This window comes from Ranitomeya variabilis, chromosome 1 (genome assembly GCF_051348905.1).
Source record: "Ranitomeya variabilis isolate aRanVar5 chromosome 1, aRanVar5.hap1, whole genome shotgun sequence".
Lineage (NCBI taxonomy): Eukaryota > Metazoa > Chordata > Amphibia > Anura > Dendrobatidae > Ranitomeya > Ranitomeya variabilis.
In genome coordinates, this window is record NC_135232.1 from 47,476,557 (window position 1) to 47,482,583 (window position 6,027).

Here is a 6,027-nt window from a genome sequence, read left to right on the forward strand (position 1 = left end):
ACAACATTTTTATAATCTGACTAGTGTCACTTTATGTGGTAATAACTCTGGAAAACTTCAACGGATCCCACTGATTCAAAGACACATTGTACTTTATGTTAGTGGTAAATTTAGGTCTATATGTTTTGCATTTATTTGTGAAAATATCAGAATTTTGACCCAAAGTTTGAAAAATGTGCAATGTTTAAACTGAGACTTAGAACACTTGTGTGTTCGAAACGTGTACAGTTTAGACAGGCACTCTCCTTCCGGTATACGCTTTTGTATGTCTTACAGCCTATTTCTATTTTAAATAAATACTATTAAAAGGAACCTGTCACCATCAAAATCGACGATGACTAAGCCCACCAGCATCAGGGGCTTATCCACAGCATTCTGAAAGATAAGAAAAAGAGTTTATACTCACCCAGGGGCGGTCCCGCTGCGGTCCAGTACGATGGGCGTCACGGTCCGATCCGGGGCCTCCCATCTTCTTACGATGACATCCTCTTCTTGTCTTCACGCTGCGGCTGCGGCGCAGTCGTACTTTGTCTGCCCTGTTGAAAGGTCAGAGAGGCCGGCACCTGTGCACTGCAGTACTTTGCTCTGCCCTCAACAGGGCAGACAAAGTATGCCTGCACCGGAGCACCAGCGTGAAGACAAGAAGAGGACGTCATCCTACGAATATAGAAGGCGCCGGACCGCGAGGCCCATCGGATCGGACTGCCCACCCAGGTGAGTATAATCTAACCTCTTTTTCTTATCTTTCAGGAATCATCGGGGGCTTATCTACATTTTTTTAATTGTGAAAACTCCAGGTTGGGTGTCCATCTGCTGGATTGGGAGTAGTGGAAGACTTGTCAGTTCCTATTATACTATTTCTGCTGTGGTGAAATTGATGCCACTTTTGTGGTGTCTGCCAGTAATTTTTGGAAATGTGAACACTCCTGGTTGGGTGTCCATCTGGTGGATTGGGTGTAGTGGAAGACCTGTCAGTCCCTATTATACTATTTCTACTGTGGTGAAATTGACGCCACTTCTGTGGTGTAAGGTGTGATGTGGTGTCCATCTGCTGGATCGGTTGTAGTGGAATTCCTATTATACTATCTATACTGTGATGAAATTGATGCAACGTTCGTACTGTCTGCCAATAAGTTTTGAAAATGTGAACACTCCTGGTTGGGTCTCCTTCATGTGTGTTGCCTGTTGCAGTAGGCCTCCGAGACCTTCAGGCCTCCACTTCCTTGGACGCAACTACCCATGTTACTATCCTTACATTTTTCTGACAATGGTAATCTACAAAACTGATATTTGTGCCACCTGAGTGTGTCTCAGCATGAAAGCAGGTAGAGGTGTTGCATGTGCTATCAGGGCTCCCAGTAAAGGAGGACTACACCGATCCATCACTCACCTCGTCTTACTGTGACGTTCAATTGAAAGCTGTAAATGCTGTCCCAGACCCTGATACCTCACGCCTGGCTAATTGCTGCAGTGCCGTGCTACAATTTGTACTGTGGGTGAATTCAGGCCACTTTCCTGGTGTCTGTCCCTCATTTGATGTGTTTTGGCAGCATTTGGGGCGGTTATAAGATATTATGCATGAGTTTGCTTTTGCCTCTTATTGAGATGAATGGCGTTCAGTTATGTTTGGCGAATATTCGACAAATTAATCAGCGAATATTGCAAATTTGCTGATTGTAATCCAAACCATACATTGAAATATTTGCTCATCTCTAATAAAGGCCCAATAACTGTATGTGGGGTTCTTTACAGTGATTAATAATCAGGTTTGGACTAGCCCACAGGAGAACTGGAGAATCATCTGGTGGGCCGCTGTGCAGGAATGGGCCACCACCCTCTTATATGAGCTGTACTTGGCACAATATACTGTATACACCATATACAGACAAAGGCAACATCTTATTCATTTAACAATGAACCCAGTTAATTGCTATGGAATTTTGTGAATAAGAATAAAGTCATATTTGCATGTAGCTGAAAAGTGGGGTCCTGAAGTTAATGTTACTGGTGGGTCCTTGGCACCGCAGTCTGACACTGGATGTAATGCAATAATAGTTGTTTTTTTTTAAATGGAAAGGTGGCAGAAAATCCCTTTTAACTTCCAGGTTATATCTAATCTATGGGCAACTTTTAGAGCTCAGCTGTTACATTATGTGACTACCTGCAGAGTCCAAATAACCGGTAAACAGATATGCACATATTTAATACTCACACAAGGTAAAGAGAAGCATGTTTTTCCTCTGAAAAAAACTCCCAAGGCTGTTAAAGATCTTCAGCTTCAAGCAGCAACTTAGATCATATGACCCATCCCATGAAGAAGTCTTTGTGTAATTTTCCCATCCCTCCATTAGCATTTCATTTAGAAAGTCACATTCATAACAGTCAAAGTCATCAGTTGTCTACTGACTCACAAATCTCCATCTTTTAAGGACGCGGCACCATAACTGGAAAATATGTTTAGGTTCCAAATCCAAGATGCAAGAGACAGTTTTTTCCTATCTTGCAGTAGTATTCCCCTGGTTCCCCTTTCTGTCCATCATCGAAGTCTCCACACTTTTCACTTCCATTGACTTGGGGTGGAGATCTTCTCATTGTAGAGGGCAAGCAACTAGTTGGAAAGCTCTTCAAGAATTTCTCCATAGATATATATGCTGCGCTCAATGGAATAAATTATGGTCAATTCTATTCTTTGGGGATCTATATACCTTCCTACATTTTTTGCGCAAAACCGAAAATGATGACTATTGTAGTATCTGTTACCTAGACTGGTTGTCCCCATGTAAATTTCTATGTTAAGGGAATTTATTTATTACTAGCTGATGAGCCCGGTGTTGCCTGGGCATAGTAAATATCTGTGGTTAGTTATAGCACCTCACTTCTCTTATTTTCCCATCACGCCTCTCATTTTCCCCATCACATCTTTCATTTTCCCCCTTCACACCTCTCATTTTCCCCCTCACTCCTCTTATTTTCCCCCTCACTCCTCTCATTCCCCCCTAACACTTGTCATTTCGACCTCACATCTGTCATTTTCCGATCACTCCACTATTTTCCCTCACTCCTCTCATTTTGCACTCACACCTTTTCATTTTCACCTCACACCTCTCATTTTCACCTCAGTATATACATGTTTGTCATCTCCCTTATATATAGTATACACCTGTATGTCATCTCCTGTATATAGAATATACCTGTGTGTCATCTCCCCTGTATATAGTATATACCTGTATGTAATCTCCTCCTGTATATAGTATATACCTGTGTGTCATCTCACCTATATATAGTATATATCTGTGTGTCATCTCCTCCTGTATATAGTATATACCTGTATGTCATCTCCTCCTATACATAGCATATACCTGTATGTCATCTCCTCCTGTATATACTATATACCTGTAGGTAATCTGCTCCTGTATATAGTATATACCTGTGTGTCATCTCCTCCTGTATATAGTATATACCTGTATGTCATCTCCTCCTGTATGTAGTATGTACCTGTATGTCATCTCCTCCTCTATATAGTATATACCTGTGTGTCATCTCTCCTGTATATAGTATATATCTGTGTGTCATCTCCTCCTGTATATAGTATATACCTGTGTGTCATCTCCCCTGTAAATAGTATATACCTGTGTGTCATCTCCTCCTGTATATAGTATATATCTGTATGTCATCTCCTCCTGTATTAGACCTCGTTCACACGTTATTTGGTCAGTATTTTTACCTCAGTATTTGTAAGCTAAATTGGCAGCCTGATAAATCCCCAGCCAACAGTAAGCCCACCCTGTTATGATCCTAGTGGCAAGGATCGCAGGTCGGACTAGCTAAGTAACTGAACAGACTACTAGCTCTGGGGAAGTGGTAACTAGATTGACCGCAACCTGATCCTATCCGCAAACAACTATAGGCAGCCGTGGAACGTTACCTAAAAAATCCTAGACGTCTCGTCACGGCCTGAGAAACTGACTATTCCTGGAGGGAAAGTAAGTCCTCACTTGCCTCAGTGGAAGACCCCAAAGATATAGAATAGCCCCCCACAAATATTAACGGTGAGTTAAGGGGAAAGCACAAACGCAGAGATCAAATTAGATTTAGCAAATGAGGCCCGCTAATACTAGATAGCAGAAAATAGGAAGGAAACTGTGCGGTCAATAAAAAACCCTATTCAAAATATCCACGCAGAGATTGCTCGAGCCCCCGCACCAACTAACGGTGCGGGGGAAGCAACTCCGTACCCCAGAGCTTACCAGCAAAAAGAAATCACATGTTAGCAAGCTGGACTAGACTCATCATACACAGAAATCATATTGCAGGCAGATGAGCAAAAAATATTCAAACAGAACTTAGCTTATCCTGAAGAGGCAGAAAACGAGATAATCAGGAGTAATCAGAATAGCACTGAATACATTGACAGCCGGCAACAAGTGGAAGTGACGCAGAGCTAAATAGGAGCCTCCCTGGTGAATAACGAGGCAGCTGATCCAGCAGACCCGCAGGATAATAAACCAAACCACCAGGGGGAGCCAAAAAACCAAAGTCACACAATACCATCTGTGACCACAAGAGGGAGCCTGAAAACGGAGTTCACAACACCACCCCCTGGCAGTATATATTAGTTCACACATACACATAATAGACTGGTCATGTGACTGACAGCTGCCGGATTCCTATATGGTACATTTGTTGCTCTTTGTAGTTTGTCTGCTTATTAATCAGATTTTTATTTTTCAAGGATAATACCAGACTTGTGTGTGTTTTAGGGCGAGTTTCGTGTGTCAAGTTGTGTGTGTTGAGTTGCGTGTGGCGACATGCATGTAGCGACTTTTGTGAGATGAGTTTTGAGTGGCGACATGTGTGTAGCAACTTTTTGTGTGTCGAGTTGCATGTGACAGGTTAGTGTAGCAAGTTGTGTGCAGCAAGTTTTGCGCATGGCGAGTTTTGCGCGTGGCGAGTTTTATGTGTGGTGCCTTTTGAGTATGTGCAAGTTTTGTGTGAGGCAACTTTTGCATGTGTTGCAACTTTTGTGCATGTGGCAATTTTTCCGCGTGTGCAAGTTTTGCGTGTGGCGAGTTTTCCATGAGGTGAGTTTTGCACGTGTGGCGAGTTTTGCATGTGGAGAGTTTTGCGCGTGGCGAGTTTTGAGCGGCGAGTTTTGTGTTTCGACTTTTATGTGGCGAGGTTGGTGTATGTGTGGTGAAATGTGCGCTGAGAGTGGTATATGTGTTCGAGCACGTGGTAGTGTGTGGCGCATTTTGTGTGTGTGTTCATATCCCCGTGGTGGTGTGGTGATTATCCCATGTCGGGGCCCCACCTTAGCAACTGTACAGTATATACTCTTTGGCGCCATCACTCTCATTCTTTAAGTCCCCCTTGTTCACATCTGGCAGCTGTTAATTTGCCTCCAACACTTTTCCTTTCATTTTTTCCCCATTATGTAGATAGGGGCAAAATTGTTTGGTGAATTGGAAAGCGCGGGGTTAAAATTTCACCTCACAACATAGCTTTGACGCTCTCGGGGTCCAGACATGTGACTGTGCAAAATTTTGTGCCTGTAGCTGCGACGCCTCCAACACTTTTCCTTTCACTTTTTCCCCATTATGTAGATAGGGGCAAAATTGTTTGGTGAATTGGAAAGCGCGGGGTTAAAATTTCACCTCACAACATAGCCTATGATGCTCTCTGGGTCCAGACGTGTGACTGTGCAAAATTTTGTGGCTGTAGCTGCGACGGTTCAGATGCCAATCCGGGACATACACACATACATACACACATACACACATTCAGCTTTATATATTAGATTTTTTTATTTTTCTCACTTATATAGTGCCATTAATTCCACAGCACTTTACAAACATTGTTGGCACTGTCCCCAATGGGGACAAATTATTAATTTGTCTCAAACCACATGTAGTATGAATCGAAGGCTGGCTGCAGCCGGGAATGTCTTTCAGATAGTTCCAGATAAAACAGTTTAAGTATCTCCCCAGAGACCATAGGGCTTGGTCCATGGTCCATTGTCCAGTGATT